The 16,222-nt window shown below is 42.3% G+C and overlaps 1 long non-coding RNA gene across 2 annotated transcripts in view; it reads left to right on the plus strand.

Moving 5' to 3' along the window:
- LOC309792878 overlaps positions 1-10,862 on the plus strand; it is a 48,967-nt gene extending 38,105 nt beyond the window's left edge. For both annotated transcript variants that reach the window (XR_014291822.1, XR_014291823.1), the window contains exons 3-4: positions 7,835-8,428; positions 10,829-10,862. This is a non-coding gene — a long non-coding RNA (uncharacterized lncRNA). The remainder of the gene's footprint in view (positions 1-7,834; positions 8,429-10,828) is intronic.
- The last annotated feature ends 5,360 nt before the right edge of the window (positions 10,863-16,222 follow it).

Consider the following 16,222-nt stretch of genomic DNA (forward strand, 5'->3'; position numbering starts at 1 on the left):
CCCAATGCAGGGGGCCTGGGTTTGATCCCTGGTCAGGGAACTAGATCCCACATGCATGCCGCAGCTAAAGATCCTGCACAGGGCAATGAAGATCCCGCGTGCTGCAACTAAGGCTCGGCGCAGCCAAATAAATAAATAAATATTTTTTAAAAAATTTACTGAGTACCAATCACATGCCTGGCCCTTCTCTAAGCCTTACGTGATGGGGGTGGGGGAATGGGGAGGGAGCAAAAAAAGGGAATTAAGACATGCCTTCTGAACTGTCATGTGTGGGGAAAAGTCAACCTCAGGTACTGACATAGGAGGGCTCGAGCTATGGAATACTCAGGTTGCTTCTGTTTGTCACGTCCGGGGAGTGTTGCACATGGAGGAGACCCACAACCTGGTTTTGTTCCCAGGGACGGAGGGAACAGCAAGTACAAAGACAAAGAAGTGTGAGAATGTTTGCTGGAGGGTGGGAGGTGGGGATGGGATGATACAGGGCAAATAATTCCAGGATGGTTAAGTGCCCTACTCAAGCGATTCACTCCTTGATGAGGCACAATGTCCGTCGGTCTCAGAGGAATTGTTTCTTAACTGAGAAGAAAGCAGCTCGAGTCCAGGTAATGGTGGAAATTCAGGCATCAGGAGTGTGTGTGTCTATGGCCCAAGGTCAGGGTGAGCAGGATAGATTGGGTAGAGAGGTCTTTGCCCTTTTTCTTGCCTTTATTATTCCTCCCCAGTCACAAATGCCTCTCTTCAGCTCACTAGTTAAGGTTGGATCCTCCTCTGCAGAGACCAGCATTGTACACTTGGATGACGTGTCTTGATCAGCGATGTCCAATGGCTTCCTCTCTCCTTCTCAGATCCTGGCGCTGGAGCAGCGCCATATTTCTATGGCTCCCAGCCTCTGCTTCTTGGCTTTGCTCTGAGCGTCGTCCCCAGAGAGCTGTGTTTCTACCACTGTTACCAGGAGGTCATGTCTACCAGAGCCAAGCTGGGTGCCCAGAGCACCAGCATCTTATTCTGGGGCCACAGCTGGAATTGGACCACCATGGCTAGTGTCATGAGTATCTTGGCTTGGTTCTTTGACATAGGTTCTAACAGTTTAGGTCAGGAGGTCAGATCCTGGATGGAAGAAGGAATGCCTGAATGCTTTCCACCAGCCTGGACTAATTCTCACCCTCATGGAAGCACTGGTGTTTCATAAGGGTCCAGCTTTATCTCTAAGCACCCTGCTTCCCCAGTGAATGCTGCGAATTTTGAGTGACTCTCCGCCTCCTCCTCTGAATTGCCAAGAGGAAGTGGATTAAAGTATAGCCAGGGAACCCAAGTGTGCTGATCCAGGTGTGCTATAGCCATTGCTCCAATTCCCCCAGGCGTAGCCTTTAGCAGTCCCTGATGCTAACGGTAAGTGAAGCCTGCCCAGTGCCAGGGAAGCATTGAGAGGCTGAGCACTGCCCAGGGAGCTCCACTCCCAGCCTGAAGGGAAAACCCTAAGGATACACTGGGACTGGGAAAGGGAAAAGGGTGGAGGGATATCTCTGGCAGAGTTATCAACTAAGCAAACAAGCTTATGCACTGTATTTAATATTTTCAACACCATCAGAATCACTTTTTATTTCTACTGAAAGAGGAAGCTGAATCTTAAATTGTTCATCTTAAACCTTCAAGACAAACTGGGCTGTTATGAGATTTGAAAACAAACAAGGCCCTGTTAAGAAAAACTGAATAAGCTTACTGTTGGGTGTTTTTCCATTAATTGATACACATCTTTAAATGTCATTAATCTGAAACAACTAACAGAGGCTCCTTAATGTCCATGAAGAAAAGAGTGAACTATTACTTTTTTAATATTATTCTGATATTACAAAAAGTATTCTCTTCCTAAAAGAAAAAAAAGTGCTTTTTATACCGAGGAACTAAGAAATATATTTGCTTTGAAATTAATTTTTTTTCTTTAATATGTAATCTTGCCAGGAAGCAAGATACAAGTTTTGCAACATTCTTAAAAGAAACACTTATAATTTTAGATCGTATTCCTCCTTAGATTAAAATGTAGGAGGCTTGGGTTTGTTTTTTGTTTTTGTTTTTTTTTAAACAAAGAATTGCTTTATTAACACAAACACACAAACTATAAAACACTAAAATTTAAATAAGTCATAGCAAACAGGTGACAATTCAACATCCAGGGTCGACCAAATGCTTGTCAGAGCAACAGATAAGACTCCCAGGGTGGGACCTCCCTGGTGGTGCAGTGGTTAAGAATCCGCCTGCCAATGCAAGGGGCACGGGTTCGATCCCTGGTCCGGGAAGATCCCACGTGCCGTGGAGCAACTAAACCCGTGCGCCACAACTACTGAGCCCGCATGCCACAACTACTGAAGCCCGTGCACCTAGAGCCCATGCTCCACAACAAGGGAAGCCACCGCAATGAGAAGCCCGCATATCGCAACAAAAAGTAGACCCCACTCGCCGCAACTAGAGAAAGCCCGCGTGCAGCAACAAAGACCCAATGCAGCCAAAACTAAATAATTTTTTTTTAAAGTACTAGTCAAGCCAAGAGACGGGACTAGATTCAAAAGTACAAGAGGAAAAAAGTCAAAGAAAGAGAATCACAGACATTAGAGTTAGCAAAACAAAGACTAAAATAATGGATTCATGTGTTGAAGAAAATAGGTGAAATGATAAAAAATTTCACCAGAGAACTGTAATCAATAAAAATGAATCCAATGGCAACTCTAGAGCTGAATGATGCCACAGCTGAGATAACGATTTCAATTAGGTAGATTTATAGCAAATAAACCGAGCATAAAATTGGATTGATATGTAAAGCAATTATACTCCAGTAAAGATGTTAAAAAAATTGGATTAATAAACCAGAAAACAGGTCAATAGAAAATAACATAGTAGAGAAAGAAGGAAAAATAGAAAATAAAGAGCATAGGTATGTTGAACACAATTAGAACACATGTTCTAACGTGGAATTCTAGAAGAAAAGAGAATTAGGCAAAAGCAATTTGAAGAGATAATGGCCAAAAATTTCTCAAAACTGAGTAAAGATATCAACCCAGAGATTCAAGAATCTCTGTGAACCCCAAGCCCCCAAGCAGAATAAATACAAAGAAAACTACTGCCAGGCTTATAATAGCAAAAGTGCTAAAACAAACAAACAACAACAACAAAAAATAGAAAACTATAAATGCAGGCAGAGGGGGGGAAAAAAGATAACTAAAGGAACATAGCTGAGGTGTCATCTCCATTTCCCAACAAAAATGAGGGAACCAGAAGACAACAGAATGATATTTTTTAAAAATTTATTTATTTATGTATTTATGGCTGTGTTGGGTCTTCGTTTCTGTGCGAGGGCTTTCTCCAGCTGAGGCAAGCTGGGGCCACTCTTCATCGCGGTGCGCGGGCCTCTCACTATCGCGGCCTCTCTTGCTGCGGAGCACAGGCTCCAGACGCACAGGGTCAGTCATTGTGGCTCATGGGCCCAGACGCTCCGCGGCATGTGGGATCTTCCCAGACCAGGGCTCGGACCCGTGTCCCCTGCATTGGCAGGCAGACTCTCAACCACTGCGCCACCAGGGAAGCCCCCCAGAATGATATTTTTAAAGTGCTAGGAGAAAATAACTTCCACCTGTAAGTCTATACTCAGTGAAAATATCCTTCAAAAATACAAAGTAAAGATATTTTTAGACAAACAAAAAACAGAGAATTCATCACTATCATATCTGCTCAAAAGCAAATACTAAAAGGAGTTTTTTAGGCAGTAAGGAATGGTTCCAAATAGGAACACAAAAATATAAGAAGAGTATACACACACACACACACACACACACACACATACTGGAATATTATTCAGCCATGAGAAGGAATGAAATTCTGCCATTTGTGACAACATGGATGGTCCTAGAGGGTGTTATGCTAAGTGAAATAAGTCAGAGAAAGACAAATGCTGTATGATTTCACTTATATGTGAAATCTAAAAAAGCTGAACTTGTAGAAACAAAGAGTAGAATGGTGGTTACCGAGGGTGGTGGGGGATGGGGAGATGTTGGTCAAATGTACAAACTTCTAGTTAGAAGATGAATAGGTTCTGGGGACGTAATGCACAGCACTGTGATTATAGATAATCATACTGTACTATATATACGTGAAAGCTGCTAAATGAGCAGGTCTTAAATGTTCTCACCACGTAAAAGAAATGATAACGACGTGACGTGGTGGTGTCAGCTAATACTACTGGTGTTATTTGTTACAGCAGCCTGAACAGACCAAGACATTTTCATTTCCAAAACCAACATCAGTTGTGTTCCTGAGGCAGACTGAATGAAGATGCTGAAAGAATTAAGTATTTTCATATCTAAAGGACATCTTTGTGATTAGAAGTCCCAGTGATCAGAAGCTTACAGTCCTAATAATAAGGGGGGAGGGGAACACATTTTAAATTATATAGAATAAACCTTAATCTTAGAAACAACAAAATAAGTTCTAATAAAATGCAAAAAAATCCACTCATTTTATTAGAGGAATAAGAATGACTAAGAACTGAGGAAAAGGAAAATATTTGTTTCCCTCGCGAAAGACTAAGAAAGGTACCAACGACATGAGTTGGAGATACTGACAGTTGAACAGCTGAATTGCTTTCTCTCTTCCTCTTCCAATCTCTCTTTCCTTTCATGTCAATAAACAAGTGAGAAAATTGGAGCATGGTATACACAAAACTTATTGATGAAACATCATGTGTACTTAAAGAATCATACAACCTGTCAATACTGTGCATGTATAATGGGACTAGCAGAAGAAAGAAAGGAAGGGAGGGAGGAAGGAAGGGAGGGAGGATAAATATTTACCAAATGATAGAAATATAGAGATTTATTGTTTTGACAATGAAGTGACCAATGGAATGTTAGCAAAGGCATTCAGTAGTGAACTTACTGAGTAGACTCTACAGGTGGGTCTCACTGAACATCTCACTGAGTATCTTCACTTCTGATTATCTCCATTAGGTGAAATTCCACAGTTAAGTGGGCATCCGAGAAAGGGAGCCATGCTCCTGGCATCCATCTCATTAGAGATAAACCTCCCTTGCCCCCCTTTTCCTGAAGAAGCTCCCTCTCCCTGGCTTAGACATGGTGTTACCCCCTCACTAGAGAAGACCCCAGGCAAAAAGATAATAATTCTCCCTCAGACCCACTCCCCATCACATGGTAGGCTAGGAATCAGGGAGTCTCACTGAATGTGGAGAGTCACTACTGTCATTCTGCTGTTTTAGAGTTAGAGTTGACTACTGCCTAATATTGCATTTAAAAAGCTGCTAAGCCAAGCTCCAAATGCTTTGCTTCAAAGACTCTTACGTAATAGAATGGTTATTTGTATCAAAAACAGTTATGTATCATTGCATGTATCTTAAGTTATTTAGACAGTTGGGTTGTTGCCTGGAAAGAGAGTTCAGAGGAACTTTATCTTCTGACTCTCCCCATTAGGTGAAATTCTGTAGTTGAATGTAGTTGAGTGGATATCCAAGAAAGGGAGTCACGTGCCTGGTATCCATCCCAATAGAGATGAACCTCCCTTTCCCTCCTTTCCTGAAGAAGCTGCTCTTCCCTGGCTTAGACACGATGTAACTGCCTCACTAGAGGAAGACCCCATGCAAGAAAGCAAACAATAACTCCCCTCAGGACCTATACTCCTCAACAAGAGCCAGTAATCAGAATGGGATCCCAGCATTCAGCGACATGTAAATGTAAAACACATGTACATGTGATAGCAGATTCTGAAAGAGAAAGTTTGCATATTAAGAAGATTAGAGATATTTTGTTTGTTAATGTCAACACAAATCCAAGGACTTTTTTGGGAAGTGGATTTTGAGGACGACCAGCCAAGGGAAGAGGAGCATTATTATTATTATTATTATTTTTTGCTGTACGCGGGCCTCTCACTGTTGTGGCCTCTACCGCTGCGGAGCACAGGCTCCGGACGTGCAGGCTCAGCGGCCATGGCTCACGGGCCCAGCTGCTCTGCAGCATGTGGGATCTTCCTGGACCGGGGCACGAACCCGTGTGCCCTGCATTGGCAGGTGGACTCTCAACCACTGCGCCACCAGGGAAGCCCGAGGAGCATTATTTTACATCAGGCTGGAACTGTTGATATAGATGGATTTAACAGAGATTCTGAGTTCGGTATGTTTTTTGGCACATCTGGGTATGATTCTAGCAGCTTGCTACATTGGGCAGTAAATTGCCAGATACAGTTCTGGATGATATAAAGGAAGCTTAGATGCTATAAAACCCTTGGCCTTTTGCACAGGAAGAAACTTAAGACCTGGAGACATAACAATGCTGAATTAGTTCCATTATATATATCCCATTCGTTCACACGCCATGTCCCTTTATAGGACCCAAAATTTTCTCCCCTCCCTGAAATTGAGAAACACATCAGTATGGGAAGCATTAGTTCTTTTAAGTGAGTTTTACTGGCTCTCCAAAAAAAAAAAAATATGTTACTCAATAAGACATCTGGAGGCTGTACAATGACCATGTGCTTTATTTACTCTGCTCTGTGATTTTTAATTTCAATAGTAGCCTCCATATAAAGTAAAATTACTCAATTACCTCAACTTTGATTTAGATTAAGGTCTCATAAGCAATTAAGAATTTTAGAAAATACATTTAAACTGATACCATGAAACATAATCATTATTGAAAATAAGCATTTGTCAGAAAAATATGCCATCTTAAAACTTTCTACCCAGATAGTATGGTGGAATAACTCATAGCTACACATATTTTTCAATTTTATCTGACTTGTAAGAACTAGTTTATAAAGATTTTTTATTTAAATCATACCAATTTAGGGCTTCCCTGGTGGTGCAGTGGTTGAGAGTCCGCCTGCCGATGCAGGGGACACGGGTTTGTGCCCTGGTCCGGGAAGATCCCACATGCCGCAGAGCAGCTGGGCCCATGAGCCATGGCCGCTGAGCCTGAGTGTCCAGAGCCTGTGCTCCACAATGGGAGAGGCCACAACAGTGAGAGGCCCACGTACAGCAAAAAAAAAAAATATATATATATGTATATGTATATGTATATGTATATATATATATATACTTGAGGGACTTCCCTGGTGACACAGTGGTTAAGAATCTGCCTGCCAGTGCAGGGGACACAGGTTCAATCCCTGGTCCAGGAAGATCCCAAACACCACGGAGCAACTAAGCCTGTGCACCACAACTACTGAGCCTGCACTCTACAGCCCGTGTGCCACAACTACTGAGCCTGTGTGTCACAACTACTGAAGCCCCCGCGCCTAAAGCCTGTGTTCTGCAACAAGAGCAGCCCCCGAAATGAGAAACCCATGCACCACAATGAAGAGTAGGCCCCCACTTGCCACAACTAGAGAAAGCCCATGCACAGCAATGAAGACCCAACGGAGCCAAAAAAATATTTAAAAAATAAACACATAAATTTGTTTAAAATAAAAAAGAATATATACTTGAGAAGCCTCATCTATACCTGGACCTGATTTAGATGATGAAATTCTGGACTTCAGGCTGATGCTATAATGGGATTAGACTTTTGGGTGCCTTGACAGGGGATGAGTGTATTTGGTATGTGGAAGGAATATGAATTGTTGGGGGCCAGAGGGCATACAGTGGTAGCCAGTCTCCAGAACTGTCCCCAGGGACCCACAGCTCATGGTATTCATGCCCTTGCATAGTCTCCCCCCAAACTGTATCAGTGTTGGTCTTTGTAACCAATAGACTATGGCAGAAGTGATGGTATATGACTTCTGAAGCTAAAGGACATCTCTCTCTCTCTCCCCTTCTCTCCTTCTCTCTGTGTCTCTTCAGCTGCTTTTCTGGGAGAAATCAGCTGTTATGTCATGAGGACAATTAAGAAACTCTATGGGACTTCCCTGGTGGCGCAGTGGTTAAGAATACGCCTGCCAATGCAGGGCACACAGGTTCGAGCCCTGGTCCGGGAAGATCCCACATGCCACAGAACAGCTAAGCCTGTATACCATAACTGCTGAGCCTGTGCTCTAGAGCCCGTGAGCCACAACTACTGAAGCCCGCACACCTAGAGCCCGTGCTCCGCAGCAAGAGAAGCCACTGCAATGAGAAGCCCACGCACCACAATGAAGAGTAGCTCCCACTCACCGCAACTAGAGAAAGCCTGAAGACCCAACGCAGCCATAAATAAATAAATAAATAAATTTATTTTTTAAAAAAAGAAAAGAAACTCTATGGAGCACTCCACATGGCAATAAACTGAGCTCTCCTGCCACAAGCCAGTGAAAAACAGATATCCAGACAAGAGCCATGTGAGTGAGTTCCTCCAGCCCCAGTTAAGCCTTCAGATGACTACAGCCCCAGCCAACACCTTGACTGAAACCTCATGAGAGACCTGAGCTAGAACCACCTGACTCTCAGAAATTGTATGAGGTAATAAGTATTTGTTGCCCTAAGCCACTGAGGTAATGATAATGTAGCAATAAATAACTCACATGGTCCACATACTTATTTTCTGAATCCCCAAACTCATAAGCTTATGTAAAGCCAGGAAGTATTCATGATGAACTGACCACTTACAAAATTAGTCCTTACTCATATACATTCCTCCCTTATTGGTACCAGCTACCAACCTTGCCCATCTAATTGGCTGCAGAGTGAAACTCCAAGGGTTGAAAAAGATAGAAGACTGAACCAAGTCCATGGAAGTGCTGTTAGAAAACTGATCAATCAGCAAAGCAATTAACAAATAACATTGATGTAGTAAGAAGGGCCACCCACCTGAGATATTTCAGACAGGGGCTAAGCAGGGTTTTAGGGCAAACAGTCAATAGGTGACCCGTTGGCTGCAATCAAAAGTACAGGCATGGCTTGTCTTTTCCCACAGCCATCATCTATGCACAGGAGTCATTCCCAATCCCTTTATGTCCAGGCTTTTGGAACTCAAAAATCCAAAACTGAGGCTCCAGTATAGTAGGGCCAGCTGAAATTGTGGAAGGAAGTATCAGGACCTTAACATATGTTAACATTGTATTTTACAAGTATTATTCCATCAAAGTGGGACCCAGCTGTGTAATTTTTTAAAAAATATCCTCAAGGGCTTCCCTGGTGGCGCAGTGGTTGAGAGTCCGCCTGCCGATGCAGGGGACACGGATTCGTGCCCCGGTCCGGGAAGATCCCACATGCCGCAGAGCGGCTGGGCCTGTGAGCCATGGCCGCTGAGCCACAACAGTGAGAGGCCCACGTACCGCAAAAAAAATATATATATATATATATCCTCAAGGTTTTTGTTTATCTATTTATTTTATTATTTATTTATTTATTTTTGGCTGCATGGGGTCTTTGTTGCTGCATGCGGGCTTTTCTCTAGTTGCGACGAGCAGGGGCTACTCTTCGTTGTGGCACGCGGGCTTCTCATTTTGGGGGATTCTATTGTTGCTGAGCATGGGCTATCGGTGCACGGGCTTCAGTAGTTGTGGCTTGCGAGCTCTAGAGCGCAGGCTCAGTAGTTGTGGTGCACGGGTTTTAGTTGCTCTGCGGCATGTGCGATCTTCCCAGACCAGGGCTCGAACCTGTGCCGCTGCATTGGCAGGCAGATTCTTAACCACTGAGCCACCAGGGAAGTCCCCCAGCTGTGTAACTTAATTCATTATAAATATTTCTCCTAACTGTCGTGGGAGAAAGGTAGCAGGATATGGGAGGGCAAAGAGATTGCTGAATGCTCTGTGCTGCATGATGTGTTTCCTCCATTAAACCTTCTGGACCTTTCATAAATGTTATGAAATACTTGATGTGACGTGATCTGATGTGAACCGAATTTTGCATCTAAGTTTATTCAATGACCATTCAGAGACCCCATGTTGGGAGCTGGGATTAGAGGCCAGAGTTATAGTGAGACTGCTAGTCTGAAGACTTCCACAGAAATTTGTGGAACCTGTGGATTTCTCTAGGCCATGAAAATTTGCATTCCCACCAGTGGGGAAATAAACAAAGATCGCCCAAATGAGAGCAGATAGAGGCTGTTTACTCAGAGCTTACTATATGGCAAGGGAGTCAGCCACTATCACTTGTGTTTGGCAGGCAGGGTAATTCAAAAGCTTTACAATGGAAAAAAGGGATGGCTTCAGGTATTTCCTGATTGGAGGCTGTTGGCCTTGCAAAGGCTGTAGGCCCGAGCTAACTAGAAGTGGGGCATCCTATGTGATTGGTTAGGGGAGCCTGTATGTCTTTCTCTGATTGGTCCTAAATTGGAAGCAGGGGCAAAAATTAGGGAAGCTGGTGGTTATTGACCAAGTCCTGACCATTTGGGGCCAATTACTGCAGAGGTTGTGGGTTGGCTTTCTAGACTGGTTGCTTCAGAGGTGTGGTTTAACGTCTCTGGCTGGTTGCTCCAGTGGTCATGGCTCTGTTTCTTTATATGATTCTGGCCATTGTCCTTTTGTAGATTCAGTCTCCCACTAGCAGTGTATGAGAGTTCCAGCTGCTGTGCATCTTCACCAGTACAGCTTAGGGGAGACGGGGTGACTTGTGGTGGGGGAGTGTTGGCCATTCTAGTAGGTGTATAGAAGTATGCCATTGTGCTTGTAATTTACATTTTGCTGATGACTAATTATAATGAGCATCTGTTCATGTCCTTATTTGACACTTGTATATCTTTTTTGGGGAAGTATCTTTTCAAACTTTTACCCATTTTTTATTGAGTTTCTTGTGTTCTCATTGTTGTTCTGGGAGTAATGTATATATTCTAGATATAAGACCCTCATAAGGTATGTGATTTGCAAATACTTTCTCCCAAGAAGCAAGGTCTCAGGAAGTCTTTTCATCTCTTAACAGTGTTTTCAGCAGAGAAGTTTTTAACTATGAGGAGGTAAAGTATATTTTTCTCTTTTACAGATTGTGTTTGCCTGTGCCTAACAAAAGATCATAAAGATTCTCTCCTATGTTTTCTTCTAGAAGTTTTACTTTTTCCCTTTTTTTTTTTTTTTTTTTTTTTTTGGCCACACCACGTGGCTTGCAGGATCTTAGTTCCCTGACCAGGGATTGAACCTGGGCCCATGGCAGTGAAAGTGCCAAGTCCTAACCGCTGGACCACCAGGGAATTCCCATTTTTTCACATTTTATATTTAGGTCTGTGATCTATTCCAGGTTAATTTTTGTATGAAGTGTGAGGAATGGGCCAAGGTTGATTTTTTTTTTTTTTGCCTGTGGATTGCATATGGAAATGGTGTTCCAGCACCTCTTCTTGAAAAGTACTTTTTTCTCAATTGAATTCCCTTTGCATCTTTGCCAAAACTCAGCTAACCATATTTGTGTCTATTTTTGGACAACTTATTTTATTCTATGATCTTATCTTTCAGCCAATACCACACTGACTTGATTACTGCAGCTTAATAGAAAGTCTTGAAATCAAGTAGCATGAGTCTTAAAACTTTGTTCTTCATTCCCAAAACTGTTTTAGCTATTCTATTTCCTTTTGCCTTTTGCTATACATTTTAGAATCTGCTTATTGATACTGACAGAAATTACTAACAAAAATTTCTGCTGTTTTTTTAAATTGGGATTACATGAATCTATAGATATATTGAGGAGAATTGATATTTAACATTATTGAGTCTTCCATTTATTTGGTCTGCTTTGATTTCTTTCATTAGTATTCTATAGATTCCAGCATAGAGATCATGTACATGTTTTGTTAGATTTATACCTACTAAGTATTTCTTTTTTCTGGTGTTCTTTCTTATTTCACATTCCAACTGTTCATTGCTACTATATAGAAATACAATTAACTTTTGTATATTGATCATGCATCATGCAGTCTTGAAAATCATACTTATTAGTTGCAGGAGCTTTTTTGTAGATTCTTTGAATTTTCTATGTAGATAATCATATCAAATGGAAATGAGGACAATTTTATTTCTTCCTTTCCAATCAGTGTATCTTTTTTTTTTTTTTTTTTCGGTACGCGGGCCTCTCACTGCTATGGCCTCTCCCATTGCAGAGCACAGGCTCCGGATGCGCAGGCTCAGCGGCCATGGCTCACGGGCCCAGCCGCTCCGCGGCATGTCGGATCTTCCCAGATCGGGGCACAAACCCGTGTCCCCTGCATCGGCAGGCAGACTCTCAACCACTGCGCCACCAGGGAAGCCCCAGTGTATCTTTTATTTATTTTCTTGCATTACTGCACTGGCTAAAGCTTCCAATGATGTTGAATAGGAGCTGTGAGAATGGACAACTTTCCCTTGTGCCTGATGTTGGGGAAAAGCATTCAGTATTTCATGATTAAATATGATGTTAGTTGTAGGTTTTCAGCTTCATCAGGTTGAGGAAGTTCCCTTCTATTCATATTTTGCTGATAGTTATCATGAATGGATATCATCACATGCCTTTTCTTCATGTATTGAGATGATCACATGAATTTTTTTCTTTACTCTGTTAAGATGGTAAATTTCATTGATTGATTTTCAACCCGTATATACTAGCCTTGCATTCACAGGATGAACTCCTCTTGGATGTGATTATTACATTTTTTACATGCTGCTTAATTCGATTTGATAACGTATTGTTATAGATTTTCCCCTCTGTGTTCATGGGGGACATTGGTTTGCAGTTTTTCTTTCTCGTTGTGCCTTTGAAACTGAGAGCAATCATCAGTTAGATCCATTAAACTTGTAAACTGACTTCACTGATCAGTCTCACTTTGTTTTTGCAAAAATTTGCATGTCCTCCAAGCATCACGTAGCCTAAACAGTAAGGTGTTTGTCCAAGTAGTTTTTTCAGAAACTTGGACTCAGCTGTGTCCGTTTCCAGCTTGAGCTAGTTAAGACTGGTTGGAACTACGAATCCCCTAGCTGGGCATGTGCGAGTGTCCGGTAACCTTTTGAAGTCAGAGGGCCAGGAGCTCCACCCTGAGAACATGCTGTCGCTGCCACTTTCTGGATATGCGTCCCATGAAGAAGCATATAGTTTCATTGCACCTGTGCAGAACAACAATTGTTTCACCTTTTTCTGACCTCCAATCACCTTTCTCCATACTCCCCATGCTCCCCACCCACCAGCTTTATCCTATAAATACCCTGAGCCTCTTGCATTCAGGGAGGTAGGTTTGAGGTTTGTTCTCTCCGTTTGGCTGCCCTGTGAATAAGTCCTTCCTCTGCTGCAAACCTCGGCATCTCAGTGTTTGGCTTGCTGTGCATCGGAGAATGAACCTGTTTCAACATCTTTACCTGGCTTCAGTAATACGGTAAGGCTGGCCTCATCAAATGAAATGGGAAGTGTTCTCCCCTCTTCTGTTTTCCAAAGATATTGTGTAGAACTGGTATTATTTCTCCCCCAAAATGTTTGGTAGCAAAACTGTCTGTACCTGGAGTTTTTGTTGTTGGAAGGTTTTTAACTATAAATTCAGTTTCTTTGATATATGTAATATTGTGATTTTTAATAAGAAATATGTATTTGGTCTTCATCCCCATTTCTGGCACAGAGCTTCTAAACGCTTGGAATTTCCTAAGTGATGAGAGCAATAAGGTGTTTTTTGTTATGTTAATAAGGTGACTTTTTTGGAAAGCTCCTAAGGATGGGAGCTGGTCGCTGGAGAAGCTGACTATGTAATTATAGAGTGTTGGAATTTCCATCCAACCCACCTGACCTCTGGGGAGGGGAGAGGAGCTGGAGGTTGGATCAATCACCAAAGGCTAATGATTTAATCGACTGTGGCTGTTACCAAGCCAGACTTTGCTCACCTGTGTGCAGTAAAGCCAGTCCACTGACACCAGGTTGTGGTGAAGGAAAGTGCAGCATTTATTGTTAAGGCCAAACAAAGAGTCCGGGCCACTAATGCTCAAAAGACCCAAACTCCCTGTTGGATTTCAGGGAAGGTTTTTTAAAGATAGGGTAAAGGAGAGGGTTGTGAGATGCATGATCAACTCGTGGACACACTTCTGACTGGTTGGTGGTGAGGTAATTGGGAGTTAACATCATTAAGCTTCTGGTTCCAACCTGTCTGAGGTCTGTGTGCTTGTGGTCAGTGTGCAGTTAACTTCTTCCACCTGGTGGGGGTTTCACTATCTGCAAAATGGCTCAAGGATATGACTCAGAATACTTTCTAGCCCTTGAGGAGGTACTAAAGGTCCTTGACTTTGTTTGATGGGTAAACTATTATTATTTTGTCTTGCTTAAGTGTTTTCCTCTGTCTCTGCATTTTCTCACTTCTGATTAAATTTGTTCTTTGGAACTCAGGGAAGGCCTAGGCAGCTAAAGATTTTCTACAAACAAGAGGCAGGTGGAGGACATGGGGGTTGGGGGTGGACCTTTCCTGGGGAGGCCCCATAGGGTCCTACTCAGTCACAGTCCCCCCTTTTCTTTGATCCTCCTCAATCTTGAGGGAGAACATGTGTGGGACAAGAAAAGGAATAAAGTTTTGGATAGAGAGGTTAATCGTAAACTTGGCAGAGGAACTTGGTTTTAGGGGGACTCAGTTTCATGACTATGTAATGAAGCCTCCATAAAAACCCAAAAGGATGGAGAGAGCTTCCGGGTTCGTGAACACCTAGAGATTTGGGGAGAGTGGTACCTTCAGAGAGAGCCTGGAAGCTCTGAGCCCTTTCCCCATACCTTCCCCTACGCATCTCTTCTAGCTGGCTGTTCCTGAGTAATGTCCTTTTACAATAAACTAGTGGTCTAGTAAGTAAAATGTTTCTCTGAGTTCTATGAGCCTCTCTAGCAAGTTAATTGAATCCAAGGAGGGGGGTCGTTGGAACCTCCCACCTATAGCCAGTTGGTTAGGAGCACAATTGATAACCTGGACTTGCAACTGGCATCTGAAGTGTGTGTGGGGGGCTAGGTGGGTAGGTGTGTGCACACATGTGTGCATGGGGGCAGGGGTGGGGGTGCGTGGGGGCAGGGGGGTACGTGGGGAGAGGCAGTCTTGTAAGACTGAACTTTCGGTACTTCCCTAGTGGTCCAGTGGTTTGGACTCCACAGTTTCACTGCCATAGGCCTGGGTTTGATCCCTGGTCAGGGAACTAAGATCCCACAGATGTGGCCAAAAAAAAAAAAAAAAAGACTGAACTCTTAACATGTGGGATCTGATGCTATCTCCAGGTAGATAGTGTCAGAATTGTACTGAATTTTAGGATACCCAGCTAGTGTCGGAGAACTGTTGATATGGAAAAACCCTCCCACCCCTATGCTGGAATTGGGTCCAGAACCCTCTTTAATATAGAACTATTCAAGTTATCTATTTCTTCTTGAGTTTTGGTAGTTCAAGTCTTTCAAGCAGTTAGTCCATTTCATCTGAGTTGTCAAATACATGGTATAATTGTTCATAATATTCCTTTATTATCCTTTTAATGTGAGTAGAGTCTATAGTGATCTCTCCATTTCCATTTCTGATATTGGCAGTTTGTCACTTGTCTCTTTTTCTTGGTCATGACTAGAGGTTTGTTGATTTATTGATCTTTGAAAAGAACCAGCTCTTGGTTTCACCGATTTTTTTTTTCTATTTTTGATTTCACTGATTTCTGCTCTTTATTATTTCTTTCCTTTTGCTTGGTTTGGGTTTAATTTGCTCTTTTTCATTTTCTAAATGCAAAGCTAGATTTTTTTTTAATTTGAGAGCTTTCATCTTTTCTAATATAAGTATTTAATGCTACAATTTCCCTTCAGGCACTTGTGACCTGGAGCCATGAGAATCAATTGTGCCCACCTCTTCCCAACCTTTTGTTCAGTAATGTCACCTTGAAATCAGCTGGAGTGGGAGTATTTACACCACAGCAGTCAGAAATACTATGCACTAGGGCCAGTCTTCCCCCTTCCAGAGAACCTATTATTAAACAATTACTAGCAACCAATGCCGCTAAGCACTGCTCTAATGCCTCACAGAGGTTTTGATATGTTGTATTTTTGTTTCTTTTATTTTCTAATTTCCATTGAGATAGTTTTCCCGACTCATGAACAATTTACAAGTGTGTTTTAATTTCCAAATATTTGGGGGATTTTTTCAGATATCTTTCTGTTGCAGATTTCTAGTTTAATTCCATTATGGTCAGAGACATGCTTTGTATGATTTTCAATTATTTTAAATTTGTTAAGGTTTCTTGCATGGCCCAAAATACAATCCGTCTTGGTGAATTTTCAGTGTGTACATGGAAAGTGTTGTTCTGATGCTGTTTTGGTGGCATGTTCTATAAACGTCAATTAGGTCAAGTTGGTTAATGGTGTTGTTCAGGTCTT

The sequence above is a fragment of the Mesoplodon mirus genome (genome assembly GCF_964341445.2).
Source record: "Mesoplodon mirus genome assembly, chromosome: 18".
Lineage (NCBI taxonomy): Eukaryota > Metazoa > Chordata > Mammalia > Artiodactyla > Ziphiidae > Mesoplodon > Mesoplodon mirus.